This window comes from Chlorocebus sabaeus, chromosome 11 (genome assembly GCF_047675955.1).
Source record: "Chlorocebus sabaeus isolate Y175 chromosome 11, mChlSab1.0.hap1, whole genome shotgun sequence".
Classification (NCBI taxonomy): Eukaryota; Metazoa; Chordata; class Mammalia; order Primates; family Cercopithecidae; genus Chlorocebus; species Chlorocebus sabaeus.
Genome location: NC_132914.1, coordinates 106,102,495 through 106,121,103, shown reverse-complemented (window position 1 = coordinate 106,121,103; position 18,609 = coordinate 106,102,495). Strand labels below are relative to the sequence as shown.

General features: G+C 45.4%; 1 protein-coding gene across 3 annotated transcripts in view; it reads left to right on the top strand.

Moving 5' to 3' along the window:
* Positions 1 to 18,609, top strand: part of SVOP (SV2 related protein) — a 104,098-nt gene that overhangs the window by 13,059 nt on the left and 72,430 nt on the right. The window lies entirely within an intron of this gene.

The window sequence follows — 18,609 nt, the reverse complement described above, 5'->3', positions numbered from 1 at the left end:
GATCTTGGGCAAGTTCCTTGTTTTTCTTTAGGCCTCAGTTTTATCATCTGTGAAGTGGGGACAGCAATGGCACCCACCTCCTAGGGCATGAGGGTTCCTTGAGATGATGCTTACAATGTGCTTAGCGGAGCTACCAGCCCCTGGTAAAGGCTTCCTGAATGCTAACTACGATTTATTTTTTATCATTACCTTTTGTCCAGGATATAAGCAAGTCGTCTGCTATCCTAGGAAGAAGCTCATTGCTATTCAGGCTGATGGGGGTGGCAAAAAAATGCAAATAAATAAAATCCACAAAGAACTAAAATTTCCATTAATTATAGACTTCGGAAACGAAGGAATCTTCAAGGTCATCACGTCCAACCCCTCACACCCTGTCTCCCTAATTCAGAGCAGGCAGGCATCAGATGGTGACTTTCAGACTTCTGGGGCTGCCATCATCTGATTAAAACTCAGGTTCTTGGGCCCCACTCTGTAGAGATGCAAAAGCATTAGTAGGTCTAGAGTACGGCCCAGGAATCAGTGTTTTAATCAGTTCCACGGGGGTATTCTTGGCTTCAGGTACAGAAGCTTTGGCTGACTGGGTAACATCATGGGTTTTGGAGCTACTTGAGCCAGGGTCCTGGTACACTGCGTATTATCTGGGAGACCTGGAACCATTGGTGTAACCTCTTCTAGCCTCAGTTTACTTGTCTATAAACTGGAGATTTTTTTTTTGAGACAGGGTCTCACTCTGTCACCCTGGCTGGAGTGCAGTGTTGCAATCATAGCTCACTGCAATCTCGACCTCCTGGGCTCAAGTGATCCTCCCACCTCAGCCTCCCCAGTAGCTGAGACCATAGGTGCACACCACCATGATCAGCTAATTTTTTAATTTTTTGTATAGACATTGTCTTGCCATGTTGCCCAGGTTGGTCTCGAACTCTTGGGCTCAAGTGATCCTCTCACCTCAGCATCCCAAGTGTTGGGATTATAGGTGTGAGCCACTGTGCCTGGTTGAAAGTAGAGTTATTAATAATACTTCCCTGTTATGATTGTTGAGTGCATTACATAAGATAGTTTATAACACTCAGGCTTGGACCTGGCATTCTGAAGTGATGCATAAATATTAAATATCATTACTCCTGAGCCAATCACATGGACACCTGCCTCTGCTGCAATGACTCTCAAGAGAGGGAGCCCACTGCCTCCTAAAGCAGCCGTTTTCATCTCTGGGCTGCTCTGCCTGATAAGGCTCCTTTTTATATGGAGTTGAGATCTGCTTCCTTCTTTCTTATACCCAGAAGTTCAAGCTCTGTCCTTAGGATTATGGTCGAGAAGCACCTTCTTTCACAGGTCAGAGCCTCAAATATTTGAAGACAGAGGTTCATCTCCTGGGAAGACTCTTCTCAAATCCTATAGCTTAGGGAGTGCCCCAGGTCTTGTCTTGAAGAAGACAAAGCAAGTCCATATGTTAGTGACCTTGGCAGTCTCTGCTGCTCCAAGTGCACAGCATCTAACTACATTTGTTGATAAGTTTCAGATTCCAAAGAGGCCCAGTGCCACATCGCCAGGGTATCTGGGACAAAGCTGAGGGATACTGGTTATCAGTGTTTTTTATCAAGTTCCCCAAACGAGATGATGCAACCCTGCCTTCCACTGGCAGATGAGCCTTGCTATGAAGATGTCTTCTTATACTATTTGTACTATTTGGCAGAGCTGGGGAGAAAGGGATGAATATTTAACAAAAGCCTCAGCCTTCCACCTCTCCAACCCCCCTAATCCAAACCACCAGCACCTCTTCTCCCACTGGCCACACAGCTTCCTTCCTGGCCTCCCTGACTCCTCCTCAGTCATCTTTTTCTATTAACCAGGCCTTTGATTTTTTTTTTTTTTTTTTTTTTTTTTTTTTGAGACGGAGTCTGGCTGTGTCACCCAGGCTGGAGTGCAGTGGCATGATCTTGGCTCACTGCAAGCTCCGCCTCCCAGGTTGACGCCATTCTCCTGCCTCAGCCTCCTGAGCAGCTGGGACTCAGGCGCCCGCCACCACGCCTGGCTAATTTTTTGTATTTTTAGTAGAGACAGGGTTTCACCATGTTAGCCAGGATGATCTTGATCTCCTGACCTAATGATCTGCCCACCTCGGTCTCCCAAAGTGCTGGGATTACAGGAGTGAGCCACCGCGCCCAGCAACCTTTGATTGTTTATATTCTGATGCTTCAACATCTTGGAGCCTTGCTGGTCCTGGAGGGACTTGCCCCACTCAGAGTTAACTAATTCCTAGAAATAGCAAACAGCTCACCTGCCAGCGTGCCTTTGCTATACAAACCAATCAAGCCAGAGCCTCATGTCTCTCTAGCTGCCTCCTTTATCCAGCTCCCAGACTCCAGGCCACATCTACCTGCCCTCATCACCCCAGAACCAGGCATGAGACAATTAAGGACAGCCCCTATGCTCCAGAGAAGGGCGAAATTATTCAAACGAACCAATCCCAAGCCTGCAGCCTCTGCCTTACCCATTTATTTCCTGGGAAACCACAATAAAGGCTCTTGCTCACGTTCTCCTCCTATTCCCTCTGCCTCCTGACAAACCATGGGGTTGCCGTGTGTGCCCCTTACAGTGTGGCGTGCCCCTTCTTCTTGGGATCTGTAAGTATGACAGAGTATATCTTGCCCATGGCTCACATCTCATAATCTCTCAGCCTTGCCATACCTAAATAATATTAAAACCTATATTTAAAAAACGCTTTCTGGGGTGGGCACAGTGGGTCATGCCTGTAATCCCAGCACTTTGGGAGGCCAAGGCACGTGGATCACCTGAGTTCAGGAGTTTGAGACCATCCTGGCCAACATGGTGAAACTCCATCTCTACTGAAAATACAAAAATTAGCCGGGCGTGGTGGCAGGCAGCTGTAATCCCAGCTACTCAGGAGGTTGAGCCAGGAGAATCTCTTGAATCTGGCAGTGGGAAGTTGCAGTGAGCCAAGACTGTGCCACTGCACTCCAGCCTGGGCAACAAGAGCGAGACTGTCTCAAACAAAACAAGACAACCTGCTTTCCTCCATTGATTCATCCTCTTGCGGGAGAATGTGCCAAGTGACCTCAAAACTCAACTCTGATCATCTTCCACCATCTCGCTACTACTTGAAACCCCTCCATGGCATCCCACTGGTCTTAGGACAACACAGAAAATCCTCACTGTGACCTCCAGGGCTCTGTGTGATGCCAGCTGTCTCTCTGACCTATGTTCCCTGGTCTCACCTCCAGACCTTTGCACTAGCTGTTCTCTCTACTCCTCCCTTACTTGTGTGGGACCGTCTTTGTCCCCTTGATCTCTCCTTGGGGAGGTCTTCTCTGATCACTCATTTTTTTCTTTAGACCTCAGTTTTCTCATCTATAAAGTGGGAACAGCAATGGCACCCACCTTCTAGGGCATGAGGGTTCCTTGGGTACCATTGCTGTCCCCACTTGGCACCCTGTTTGCTTCCTCCTCAAGATACATTTCCTTTGCAAATCTATAACGATGTATTTGTTTACTTGTATATTAACCACCTTGCCAATCAGAGCATCCACTTCTCGTGGGCAGGGACCATGTCAATGTCATCCTCCACTGGACCCCAGCACTCAGCATAAGTCAGCCCTCAATAGATGCTTATGGAAATACTGAATGGTACTGCTAGGCTCTGCCAGATGCTCTCAATAGATAGACTCCTTTGATCTCCATGGCTACCCTGTGAGGTAGGGATTATCATTTCCATTTTATAGGTGAGGAAACTGAGGCTCAGAGAAACAAATTAACCTACCCAGGGTCACACAGGTGCTGAATGGTGTGGGTAGGGCATTCAAACCCAAGTCAGTCTGTTTGCCAGAGTGGGGCTCTCTTATCTATTCTGGCGGACCACCTCTCCAACTCTGAGCGCCACCCACAGATAATCACAGCTTCAACTTCCTTTTCAGTCTGACAGCTTGAACTCTGATAGTCTGAACTCAAGGGATAAAACTCCAGAAGCCCAGATGAAAAGAGAGAACTTCCCTACTTAAAATACCTGGTTGAGCGCAGTGGCTCACGCCTATAATCTCAGCACTTTGGGAGGCCGAGACAGGCGGATCACTTGAAGTCAGGAGATCGCGACCAGCCTGGCCAACATGGTGAAACCCTGTCTCTACTAAAAATACAAAAATTAGCCGGGTGTGGTGGCGGATGCCTGTAATCCCAGCTACTTGGGGGGCTGAGGCAGGAGAATCGCTAGAACCCGGGAGACGGAGGTTGCAGTGAGCCAGAATTGTGCCCCTGCACTCCAGCCTGGGTGACAGAGTGAAACTCCATCTCAAATAAAATAAAATAAAATAAAATAAAATACCTGAATCAGGCCTGGGCATGGTGGCTCACACCTGTGATCCCAACACTTTGGGAATCACTTGAGCTCAGGAGTTTGAGACCAGCCTGGGCAACATAGCAAGACCTTGTTTCTACTAAAATGAAAAAAAAAATTCACTAAGCATGGTGGCACATAGCTGTAGACCCAGCTACCTGGGGGGCTGAGGTGAGAGGATTGCTTGAGCCTGGGAAGTCGAGGCTGCAGTGAGCCCAGATCTACACTCCAAGCTTGGGTAACAGAGTAAGGCCCTGTCTCAAAAAAATAAACAAATAACAATACCTGAATCAAGTCACAGGCCCTAATTTAAGGTACCGAGGAAAATTCTATGGTGGTACAAACAAGATCTTTAGGTTGACAGCTATTTCCTCAAGTTCTTCTCTTCCTTAAATAGCAAAATTATGTAAAACAAATGTTCCCTGCTATTTTGGTAAATTATATGCTATATATATATACATATACAACAAATGGCAAGAAAATGTGAGCCAGCCTGTTTTGAAGCCTTCATATATTTAACATATGCCACTGCTATTTTCTTTTTCTTTCATATTACTTTTTTTCCCCTCGGGAAATCTTGGCTCATGTACTTGATAAATTCTTTTAGGAACCCGACTGATTCAAAATGCAGACTGGCTTTCTGAGGACTGCATAATTTAATGTCAAAGGTCCTTCTTTATTTCTGTTTTAAAACAAAGTTTAATAAACACAGGTGCCCTCGCTTCTTGTGGTTTGCCAGTGAAGAAATGTGAGCAGGTCCAGGTTTAAAACTGCAGGGAGGTTGGGCTCTGTGGCTCACGCCTGTAATCCCAGCATTTTGGGAGGCCGAGGCAGGAGGATTGCTCAAGCCCAGGAGTTTGAGACCAGCCTGGGCAACATAGTGAGACCCTAACTCTATAAGAAATTTAAAAATTCGCTGGATATGGTGGCACACGCCTGCAGTCCCAGCTACTGTGGAAGCTGAGGCAGGAGGATCGCTTGAGCCCAGGAGTTGTATAGTGAGCTTTAGTGCACTACTGCACTCCAGCCTGGGTGACAGAGCAAGACCCTGTCTCAAAAAATAAATACAGAAAACTGCAGGGAGCTAAGCCATTTTCTCAAAGTCACTTTTTACAAGGGTCAATGTACTCCAGACTCAAGGTAGAGAGGTGACTTGGAGAAGACGGGTTGCTGGAAGCTCATATTTCCTCTTTGCTCACGATTTTCCTGTTCATCAAGCTCAGTTAATACTCGCGACCGTCTGTAAACCGGCTGTCATCCCCACTTCACAGACGAAAGTAGAGCATAGCCACGCTTAACAGCATGCTGCTCCATCAACTAGAGCATGGTCAATAGTCGCTGTTGTTATTTATATTTATAGTAAGAACAGTAGATGCCCAGTTTAAAAATATCAAACATTACAGAAGGGTCCAAAATGAATAAGCAAAAAAAAAAAAAAAAAAATGTGTCTTCTCTCAAAATGTCCCATTCCCATCCAGTTCTCCTCCCCAGAAGAAACCAGCATTAGACTTCTTACATGTCCTTCCCAACTGTCTGTGATTGTCTAAGCATAACGCCTCTAGAGCAATATTTCTCAGGCTTCAGCATGCACACAAATTGCCTGGAGACTGGTTACAATGCACATACTGATTCGGTAGGTTTGGGACACGGTCTGAGACTCTGCGTTTCTCGCATTTCTTGTTTTTTTATTTTTATTTTTTTGAGACAGGGTCTTTTTCTGTCACCCAGGCTAGAGTGCAGTGGTGAAATCACAGCCCACTGCAACCTCAAACTCCTGGGCTCAAGTGATTCTCCCACTTCAGCCTCCTGAGTAGCTGGGACTACAGGCAACGCCACTACGCCCGACTAATTTCTGTCTTTTTTGTAGAGATGGAGGTCTCACTTTGTTACCCAGGCTGGTCTATAGCTCCTGGGCTCAAGCACTCTTCCAGCCTCAGCCTCCCAAAGTGCTGAGATTACAGGTATGAGCCACGACACCTGACCAAGATTCTGCCTTCTAACAAGCTCCTAAGGGATTGCTGGAGCCTCTGGTTCAGAACCACACTTAAGTTTTTCTTTTTTTTTTTTTTTTTTTTGGCGATGGTGTCTCGCTCCGTTGCCCAGGCTGGAGTGCAGTGGAGCCATCTCGGCTCACTGCAGCCTCTGCCTCCTGGGTTCAAGTGATTCTCTTGCCTCAGCCTCCCAAATAGCTGGGATTACAGGCACAAGTCACCATGCCTGGCTAATTTTTGTATTTTTAGTAGAGACGAGGTTTCACCATGTTGGCCAGGCTGGTCTCAAACTCCTGACCTCAAGCGATCTGTTCATCTCGGCCTCCCAAAGTCCTGGGACTACAGGCATGATCCTCCGCATCTGGCCGGGACCACACTTAAGTTTTAGAGTATCAAGGACCTAGCTCTCAGGACCATATTATACTGAAAAGAAATCAGGCACATTTCTCAGCCCCGGGCTCAACACAAACAGGCCCAGTACAAACACATCCCACCATATATCTTTTAACACAAACAGGCCCAGTACAAACACATATCTCTCAATTTTCTGAAGCCCAGTACAAACACCACCTGGAAAATCTCCGATAAGGACACAGCCGTTTGTAGTTTTACTGAAAGCGCGGGAACCAATTAAAAACAACAACAACAACAACAACAACAACAACAACAAAAACTACTACTAAATGTAAATGTAAACCAATCGTAATGCTGTAACCAAAAGAATTCCTTTGTTCCTCTGTAACTTTGCTATCCTATCTACCTCGGGCTATAAAAGGCAAGCACTCGCATTGTTCAGGGCCCTCTTGTATGCTGTGGAATGGAGGGACCAAGTTCGAACTTGCAGTAAAGATCCTTGCCGCTTGGCTTTGACTCTGGACTCTGGTGGTCTTCTTTGGGGAACAAACGGTCTGGGCATAACAATACCACTTTTTCTTTTGGGAGAAACAGAGTCTCACTTTGTTCTCCAAGCTGGTCTCAAACTCCTGCCTTCAAGTGATCTTCCCACTTTTGCCACCCAAAATGCCAGGATTGTAGGCATGAGCCACTGTGCTCAGCCCATTTTATAGCACATTTAATAATGAATCTCAACAATCTTTCCCTGTTGACCCCTACAGATCAGCGTGTGTGTGTATGTATGCATGTGCGTGTGTGTATGTTTATTGTGGTAAAATACATGTAAAGTAAAATTTACCATTGACAATTTTTTTTTTTTTTTGAAACAGAGTCTACCTCTGTTGCCCAGGCTGGAGTGCAGTGGCGCGATCTCAGCTCACTGCAACCTCCCGCTCCCAGATTCAAGCAACTCTCCTGCCTCAGCCTCCTGAGTTGCTGGATTACAGGCATGACCCACCACGCCCGGCTAATTTTTGTATTTTCAGTAGAGACAGGGTTTCACCATGTTGGCCAGGCTGCTCTCAAACTCCTGACCTCAAGTGATCTGCCCTCCTGCGCTTCCCAAAGTGATGGGATCACAGGACCATAAACCATTTTAAGCGTACAGTTAGTGGCATTAAGTACATTGACAATGTTGTGCAGCCATCACTATCAACCATCTCCAGAATTTTTTCATCCTCCCCAACTGTACCCATTAAACACTAACTCCCTGTCCTCTCTTCCCCCTAGTCCTGGTAACCACTATCCTGCTTTCTATATCTGAGAATGTCACTGTTCTAGGTCCACTCACGTCGGTAGAATCCTCATATAGGTAGAATCCTTTTGTGACTGGCTCACTTCACTCCGCATAATATCTTCAAGGTTCTTCCATGTTGTAACCTGTGTCACGATTTCCTTTCTTTTTAAGCCTGGATAATAGTCTGTTGTATGCATTGTTCACATTTTGTTTATGCGTTTATCTGTTGGATGTTTGTGCCTTTTGGCTGGTTGTTTCTGCCTTTTGGCTATTTTGATACAGGCCAACTTAAACATTTTTAACGTTTTTATTTATTTATTTTATTTTTTAAATTATACTTTAAGTTCTAACATTTTTATTGATTTATTTTTAATTTTTTTTTTTGAGACAGGGTCTAGCTCTGTTGCCCAGGCTGGAGTGCTATGTGTGATTGTGGCTCACTGCAGCTTTGACCTCCCAGGCTCAAATAAACCTCCCACCTCAGCCTCCCAAGTAGCCGGGACCACAGACATGCACCACCATGCCCAGCTAATTTTTTAACATTTTTTGTTGCGATGAGGGTCTCATTATGTTGCCCAGGCTAGTCTTGAACTCCTGGGATTGATCAAGCAATTCTCTCGCCTCAGCCTCCCAAAGTGCTGAGATTACAGGCATGAGCCACCGTGCACGGCTGTAAAAACATTAAAAAAGTGGATGCGCTATATCCATTTAATCACCCCTGTCCCAGTGATCGTTTCTAGTGTTCTATTATCACAATCAAAGCTGCAAACAGCATGCTAGCAGCAGAAGGGACTATAGCAGGGGGGCTGGGACTGGAGACACTGAAGGCAGATGACTTTGCCAAAGCCTGGCTTAGCCACTTACTGTGTGACCTTGGGCAAGCTTACAGCCCCTCTGTGCTTAAGTGTCCTTATTTGTAAAATAGGGATAGTGAAAGTGCATGTTAAATAAGATAATCCACAAGGCACTGAACTCTGGACCAGACACATGGCAAACTAATAGTCCATATCAGCTGTTCTTTATTCTTATTATTTTTTTCACAGAGTTCGCCATGTCACCCAGCCTGGAGTGCAGTGGTGTGATCTCAGCTCACTGCAACCTCTGCTGCAGTGAATCACCTCACTGAGGCGATTCTCCTGCCTCAGCCTCCTGAGTAGCTGGGATTACAGGTGCCCGCCACCATGCCCAGCTAATTTTTGTATTTTTAGTAAAGACGAGGTTTCACTATGTTGGCCAAGCTGGTTTGAAACTCCTGACCTCAAATAATCTGCCCGCCTTGGCTTCCCAAAGTGCTGGGATTATAGACTTGAGCTGCTGTGCCTGGCCCCGTACCAGCCATTATTGGTATCGTAAGTCATCGCCTACTTTTTTCCATCCCTGTAATGAATTGCCAGCAGAACAAAGCTGGTGGCAGCACAGGACATTTAAACACTGTGAAAGATATCACAAATTACCTTCCAAAAGGCTGCAGTGGTCACTATTAGTCCACAGAAGGAAGCAGGGAGCCGTGGATTGTCCTTGCGGAGAAGATGTGACAAAAGGAGTATTCAAGGAGGATGATCAGGCCACACAGCGAGTTCTTTCTGTGATGTCCTCACAGTCAAGGGTGCTGATCCATTGACCTTGCCTTCATCCCTGAAGATGAATTGAGAGTGCACGCAAACATTCATGTCCTTCCTTCCTGGGATATTTCTCTATGTGTCCATCTTCTGTGAATACCTTAGGGGACTGTTTACGTTTTGATTTTGGGGTTGCTTCTTCGGGACTGGGGGTCCTACTCATTTGTAGTTTCCTTTCTGTAGCCCATTTCACACCACCCCTCGTTGAGTGGGTTCCAGATGTGAAATGTCACTCCCACCATGAGCCTTTCTCAGAACCCAGTTTATTTTATTTGCAGCATTTCTTACAATGTGCAAACCATCTATATAGTGATGTCCATATGTAATCACTATTTTTGTTTTTAAAATTCTTATCCCCTCCTGCTAGACTAGAGCACTGCAGAAAGGCGTTGAAGTCTGATGATCTTCGTGATCCCAGTAGCACCTTTGGGCCTGGCACAAAGCAGGTGCCCATTCAATATTTGTTGGATAAGGGATTCCAATAACATCCATAGCAGTGCTAAGAGTTAAGGATTTTTTTTTTATGGCAAAATACACATAACATAAACTACCATTTTAACCTTTTTTTCCCCTTCGAAATGGGGTCTTGCGGCCGGGCACCATGGCTAACATCTGTAATACCTGCACTTTGGGAGTACGAGGTGCGTGGATCACCTGAGGTTAGGAGTTTAGGATCAGCCTGGCCAACATGGTAAAACCCTGTCTCTACTAAAAGTGCAAAAGTTAGCTGGGGGTGGTGGTGCGCACCTGTAATCCCAGCTACTTGGGAGCCTGAGGCTGGAGAATTGCTTGAACCTGGGAGGCAGAGGTGGCAGGGAGCCTGGGTGATGGAGTGAGACTCCATCTCAAAAAAATAAAAGAGGGGGTCTTGCTATATTACCCAAGTTGGTCTTGAAGTCCTGACCTCAAGCAGTTCTCTTGCTTCAGGCCATCCACCTAGCTAGGATTATAGACACATGTGCCACCCGACCGCCCACCCACACCGTGCCTGGCTCTATTTTGACCATTTTATTTATTTTTTATTTTTTTCCCATCTTAACCATCAATTAAAGCGTGCAATTTTACAAGGTTGCACAACCTTCATCTCTATCTAGTCCCCAAAGGGAGAACCCCCTCCCATTAATCTATGACTCCCCATTCCCTGGCAGCCACTAATCTGCTTTCTGTCTCCATGAATTCTGGACACTGCATTTAAGTGGACTCATATCTGTGTGAACTTTTGTGACTAGCTTCTTTGCTCAGTGTAATATTTTTGAGGTTTAGCTGTAATGTAGCATGTGTCAGTAGTTTCAGGAGGTTTCTGTTTATTTATTTGTTTTGTGTTTTGGAGACAGTGTCTCTTTCTGTTGCCCAGGCTGCAGTGCAGTGGCGCAATCATAGCGCACTGCAGCCTCGACCTCTCAGGCTTAAGTGATCCTCCCACCTTAGCCTCCTGAGTAGCTAGGACTACAGGCACGCACCACTGTACCTGGCTAATTTTTAAATTATTTATAGAGATGAGGTCTCTCTATTTTGTCCAGGCTGGTCTTGAAGCCCTGTACTCAAGTGTTCCTCTTGCCTCTGCCTCCTAACGTGCTGGGATTACAGGTGTGAGCCACTGCACCCATGAGGACTTTTCTTTTTTCTTTTTTTTTTTTTTTTAACAGGGATGTGCTAGGACCTGATGGTACCAGTTCTAGAGAGCAGATGGATTGTTAAATATGCAAGAATTTGGGGAGCCTGTTATTTAGTCACTGTCAGGTTGAAACAAGCCATTATGGGAGTATCTAGGACACAGACATTGGCAAATGCTACAAATCAATATTGTTGGGGGAGGGTATTTGAGAACCAGTTTATAGGCACACTGCTGGCTTTAAAGCACCCCATAATCTCTATCAGTATCCCTGAGAAGTCACCGTAACTAAATACCTACTTTGGTTTACTTCTGTATTTCTTTAGAATCAGGATCTCACTCTATTGTCCAGGCTAGGGTGCAGTGGTGCAATCATAGCTCACTGTAGCCTCAACCTCCTGGGCTCAAGAGATCCTCTTGCCTTAGCCTTTTGAGTGGCCAAAACCACAGGTATGTGCTACCATGCCTGGCTAATCTTTTTTTTTTTTTTTTTTTTTTTTTTTGTAGAGATAGGTCTTACAGGCTAGGGATGATGGCTCATGCCTGTAATCCCAGCACTTTGGGAGGCCAAGGCAGGTGGATCACTTGCAATCAGGAGTTTGAGACCAGCCTGGCCAACATGGAGAAAGTCTGTCTCTACTGAAAATATAAAAATTAGCCAGGTGTGGTGGCACATGCCTATAATCCCAGCTACTCAGGAGGCTGAGGCACAAGAATTGCTTGAACTTGGGAGGCAGAGGTTGCTGTGAGCCAAGGTCTTGCCACTGCACTCCAGCCTCAGTGACAGAGCAAGATTCTGTCTCAAAACAAACAAACAAAACCTGAGATGGGGTCTTGCTGTGTTGCCCAGCCTGGTCTCAAACTCCTGGTCTCAAGCAATCCTCCTGCCTTGGACTCCTAAAGTACTTGGATGAGAGGCATGAGCCACCATGCAGACCTCTTAAATACCTATTTTGAATAAAACAGTGTTCTTGCCGGGCAAGTACTGCTTAAGAGATGTCCTGGTCCCACTTTCTGACCAGATATCCAGGCCTAAGGCAGTCTGTTGTCAAGCCTTTGCTCCTAAGTGACACCTGCCTTCCAGCTGCAAGGGATGCCCCAGCTCCAGAAGGCAGGATGTTTGCCTGAGTCCTGTGTCACAGGCCTCTCAGGGGAGGAGGGTGAGCTGTAGATACCCAGCTCAGCCAACAAGAGAGTGGGGACTCCTCGGGGCTCAGTCCCTCAGTGCGTCTGCTTCACGAAGGGGTTGGGAGCAGGGGAACAGCAGAATCACTTGCCTACCTCTGATGCACGAGAAGAGCAGTCCCCAGATCCGCGATGTCAGCAGCACCTGGGAATGCACTCAAAGTGTAACGGTTTGGCCCCAGGTCAGACCTCCTGAATCAGACCTTCTGGGGGCAGGGCCCAGCCGTCCGTGTTGTGACCAGCCTCGTGGAAGTTCTGAGACTACATCCAGTTCAAGAACCCCTGGACTCAAGTGACAGTCCAAAGAGCTGTCAACCAGGCTAGAGTGGAGCTGTGCCTTTTGATTCCTGCTCCAGAACACACACCGTTTTCCACTCTCTGGCAAGCCTGCCCACACAAGCTAGCTCAGTTTAGACCTTGCCCGCGTTCCTGAGATATGTGAATGCCTGGGAGAGGCACTGACTTGACACCCAGTGACTAGGACTGAAGGCGCTCTTACCAAAGACCACCAAACTGAAGCCTCAGCTTCTTCAAACTGTGTGACCTAGGCCAACTGCCATAACCTGAGCAGCCACTTCCTCGTCTATAAAATGGTCTAATAACCGTACCTAATTCATAAGTTGATTGTTAAGGTAGCAGGAGATAATATAAAGGGCTTTGCACAGCTCTTGGCTTATAGCAAATGCTCAATAACTAGTTGCATGGTTTGAGGGCTATTATCCAAGGAGTTCGAGGAAGGAGAATTCAATGATGAATCCCTCACATTTATCTTGTGCTTTACAATTAATTTGTGTAATAATTCTGCAGGAGCTTCTTTGTAGCAGATACGGTTGGTGCCCTTTGCAGATTCCTTTAGCAGGCTGGCACTCCCCCAGCTATTGCCAGTGTTGGTTCACAACTGTAGCTCCCTCTGGATTGCCCCTGGTGGAGGGGAGCCACCTTGTCTGGGAGATTATGCCCTCCACTGCTGGGGGTGGCGTAGCCAAGGACTGACTGATATGAGGGTGTAACAGCCCAGCCCTCACATCCCCGGGTGGGACCTTCTCGGTGGTACGAGTCACACTTCAGAGCTCCCTGTGTGGTCAGGCTGAGGCCAGACCTCAGCAGGAACTACATCCTTTCTTAGCTTCCTCCTGCCTCCTCCTGCTTCCCAATGGGTTTCTCTGAGAGTATTTCCTTAGTAAATCGCTTGCACAAACATCCCCATCTCACTGTTTTGCAGAAACAGAAAAATCCTAATCCCAGCACTTTGGGAGGCCAAGGCAGGAGGATTGCTTGAGGCCAAGAGTTTGAGACCAGCCTGACCAACACAATGAGATCCCTGTCTCTACGAAACAAACTAACAAAAAGCTAGGTGTGGTGGTGCGTGCCTGTAGTCCCAGCTACTCAGGAGGCTGAGGCAGGATGATCACTTGAATCCAGGAGTTTGAGGCTGTAGGGAGCTATGATAGTGTCACTGCACTCTAATCTGGGCGACAGAGCAAGACATTGTCTCAAAAGAAAAAAAGGAGAGTGGGCACAGTGGCTCTTGCTTGTAATTCCAACACTTTGGGAGGCTAAGGCAGGCCGATCACTTGAGGTCAGGAGTTCGAGACCAGTCTGGCCAATATGGTGAAACTCCATGTTTACTAAAAATACAAAAATTAGCTGGGTGTGGTGGCATGTGCCTGTAGTCCCAGCTACTCAGGAGGCTGAAGGAGGAGAATCACTTGAACCTGAAGCGGAGGCTGCAGTAACCCGAGATCGTGCCATTGCTCTCTAGCCTGGGCATCACAGTGAGATGTGAAAGAAAGAAAAGAAAAAAAGAAAGACAAAAAAAAGAAAGAAAGAAAGAGAAGTCTACCTGAAGAGTCATATAGAATCTCTTAAGGTACACCGAATAACTAAAGTGACCTTGAAAAATGAGAAGGAAATTGAAGGTCTCATACTTTCCAATTTCAAAACTTACTACAACTTACTTAGGTGTGGCTTAAGGATAGACATGCAGATCAATGGAATAGAATCAAGAGCTCAGAAATAAATTCTCGAGTCATATGATTTGATTAAATGATTTTCAAAATGGTGCCAAGATCACTCAGTGGGGGAAAGGACAGTCTTTTAAACAGATGGTATTAGGAACACTGGATGTCCGTATGTGAAAGAATGAAGTTGGAGTCTTACCTAACACCATATACAAAAGTTAACTCAAAATGGATCAAAGACCTAAATCCATAAAAGTTTAGAAGAAAATATAGGAGAAAAGCCTTATGATACTGGATTTGGCAATGATTTCATGGATATGACACCAAAAGAACAGATAATAAAAATAAAAGTAGATATATTGGGCTACATCAAAATTTAAAACTTTCGGCCTGGCATGGTGGCTCACACCTGTAATCCCAGCAGGTTGGGAGGCCAAGGTGGGTGGATCGCTTTAGCTCAGGAGTTCAAGATCAGCCTGGCCAACATGGTGAAATCTCATCTCTACAAAAACCAACCAACCAACAAACAAAAAACCCAAAAACATCCAAAACAAAAATTAGTCAGGCATGGCGGTGTGCACCTCTAGTCCTAGCTACTCAGGAAGCTGAAGTGGGAGGATCACCTGAGCCCAGGAGGTCGAGGCTGCAGTGAGCTGTGATCACGCCACTGCACTCCAGCCTGGATGACAGAATGAGATCCTGTATTAAAAATTTTTTTTTCAAACTTTGGTGCATTCAACGATCACAATCAATAGAGTAAAAAGGCAATCTAAGGAATGGAAGAAATTGTTTGCAAATCATATGTCTGATAAGGGATCTATATCCAGAGTATAGAAAGAAGCACACCTCAACAACAAAAAGTTAAACAACCCAATTTTAAAATAGGCAAAGGGCTTCAATAGACATTTCTCCAAAGAAGACAAACAAGGGGCCAATAAGCACATAATAAGTTGCTCAATATTAGGGAAATGCAAATCAAAATCACAATGAGATACCATCTCACACCCATTAGGATGGCTGTTACCAAGCAAATGGAAAATAACAAGTATTGGCAAGGATGTGGATAAATTGGAATCTTTGTGCTTTGCTGGTGAGAATACAAAACGGTGCAGCCACAGTGGAAGACATTCTGGCAATTCCTCAAAAACTTAAACATAGAATAACCCTTTTCTCCAGAAATTCCACTTATGGGTCTATATCTAAAATAAGTGAAAGCGGGAACTCAAATAGATGTTTATACACTCATGTTCATTACAGCGTTATTCACAATAACCAAAACATGGAAACAACTTTTGTCCATCAACAGATGAATGGATCAGCAAAATGTGATCTGTCCACACAATGGAATATTATTCAGCCTTAAAAAGGAGAGAAGTTCTGCAATGTGCTGCAACATGGATGAGCCTTGAAGACATTATGCTAAGGGAAATAAGCCAGACACAAAAGGAAAAATACTGTATGATTTCACTTATCTGAGATCCCTAGAGGAGTCAAATTCACAGAGACAGAAAGTAGAAGGGCGCTTGTCAGGGGCTGAGTAGGGGAAAATGGAGCATTGATTTCTATGGGGACAGAGTTTCAGGTGAAACTTAATGTCACTGAACTGTACACTTAAAATGGCTAAAATGGCAAATTTTATGGCGTGTATATTTTACCACAATAAAAAAGGAATCTCTGTTTCACGATTTTCTTCTAGGACACCTGACTTACGGCGCAATTATGACACCAATGTATAGAAGAAGTAAACTGAGGCTTAGAGTGACTATTTGTTTGTCTTATCCAGTGGGGATAATAATAGTCTCCATCTCTCAAGGTTATTGTGAGGATTAAATCGAATAATGATGCCTATAAAGCCCCCCCACTATCATCAAAGAAGAGCATTGGTAACAGAGTGAGAACCTGTATCTTATGGTATCTCGTTGTGATTTTGATTTGCATTTCCCTAATATGGAGCAACTTATTACGTGCCTATTGGCCCTTTGCCTGTCTTCTTTGGAGAAATGTCTATTGAAGTCCTTTGCCTATTTTAAAATGTGAAATACCTGTGAAGATGTGAGTGATGGAGACACGGTGGCTTCAACTGAACTAGGGACAAATGTTGGCAATTTCACATGTCTAATCCTTTAGTTAAACAGCAGAAACAAAGATTTCACTCATTGTTACGTGTGTAATTTTATATGCTCGAAATATCTCAAAATAAAATATCTTTATAAAAAAATAGAGTAAATGGGAAGCAATGGAAGAGTTTGAAGAGGTGTTACCCTCTCACTGGCCAGGAATACAATGTTTTTAGCCAGAAAAAACTGCGGTTGAATCCTGGCTCCATGCCTATTTAGTTATGGGACTGTGGGCAAGCCATGTGAGTTCTGGGGCCTCAGTGTTCTTGTCTGTAAAATGGAGATAATAATATGAACCTCAGAGAGGTGCTATGCAGATCCAGTGCACGGAAAACAGCTGGAACTTGCACAGAGCACAAACTTGATTCTATTAGAGGTGACTGTGGTAGATGGGGTGAAATGTTAGCACCAAACTTCAAACCCCGCCAGTCTGTCTGTCAACCCTGTGCTGGGCCCTGCATTTCCAGCCCAGACGAGCCTGACAGCTCAGGTTTTCCAAGCCCAGCCTTGCCAAGGAGTGGAGTTTCAGGAGTTTACAGAATTACTGTGATTTGATCTGTCTTTTCTCTTCTAGAACTTCACAAGCAGGGTATGCTCCCTGTGCTTCTGAAATCCAGAGATTTACCCTTTCTATGCCAGTGCAACAGTTATTCTTTGGTGAAATACATGGACTGATGCAATCGTTAATAATAGCAGTATTTTGAACTTAAATATTTCTCTTTTTTTGCCTTTTAAAAACATGGATCAAATGTGTACTCCATCTGCTCATATACTACCTCTGTTATTCATGCCCCATGTAACTCCAGACTTTTTCTTTTTCTTTCTTTCTTTCTTTTTTTTTTTAAACAAGTAAAAAAAAAAACCCAGGATCTTGCTCTGTCACCCAGGCTGGAGGGAGTGGCACAATCTTGGCTCACTGCAACCTCCACCTCCTGGGCTCAAGCCATCCTCCCACCTCAGCCTCCCAAGTAGCTGGGACCACAGGTGCACACCATCATGCCTCGCTAATTTTTGTATTTTTTGTAGAGATGGGGTTTTGCCATGTCACCCAGGCTTGTCTCGAACTACAGGACTCAAGCGACCCTTTTGCCCCAGCCTCCCAAAGTGTGGAGATTATAGGCATGAGTGAACATGCCCAGCCAGACTTTTTATTTTCCTTTTCCTTTTATTTTTTCCTTCCTTCCTTCCTTGCTTCCTTCTTTCCTTTTTTTCTTTCTTTCTCTCTCTTTTTCTTTCTTCCTCTTTCTTTCTCTCTCTCTTTCTTTCTTTTCTTTCTTTCTTTCTTTTTATTTTTCAGATAGGGTCTCTCTCTGTTGCCCAGGCTGGATTGCAGTGGTATGATCACGGCTCACTGTAGCCTTAACCTTCTGGGCTCAAGCGATCCTCCCACCTCAGCCTCCCAAGTAGCTGGGACCACAGGCACACACCACCATGTCCAGCTAAGTTTTTTACTTTTTGTAGAGACGGCATCTCACTATGTTGCCCAGGCTGGGCTTGAACTCCTGTGCTCAAGCAATCCTCCCACTTCAGCCTCCCAAAGTGCTGGGATTACAGGCATGATCCACAGTACTCAGCACCCCAAACTTTCTTCAAAAAGTCTGTAAGGACTCAAAGCCGTGATAGAAAGGACTTGCACATTCGGCATCACTATCCCCTTGAGAGACAGTGAGGTCAGAACACATCTGTCTTGTCAGTGCTATAACCCCAAAACCCACCCTAGGGCTGGCAGACAGCAGGAGTTTTGTGTTTGGGAGTGACAAAGTTGGAAGGAGACAGGTGATTTTGCCTCTGAGTTGCAGAAGAAGAAACGACTTCCCAGAGAATCAAAGCTTCCTGCAGAGGAACAAGCAACAGCATAGTTTGAAAGAACATATTGCATGAGAGTGGGACCCATGGAGTCTCAAACTCAAATGCCTACAGGGCCTGACAAATGGGGCCATGAGCCAAGTAAGAGGAACACAGAGCAAGTGCAAGAATAACTAGCAAAAGACCCTTAGGGCTAGAGATAATCTGGAGAAGAGGAGATAGTGGTCAACTGTGGAGTGCATGACCCATCTAAAATTGGGGTCAGGGTGGGCCAGGGGCCCCCACTGCCCAGACCTAGCACAATTCCAATGCAGGAATGTGGGCTCCAGACAGCGAGATA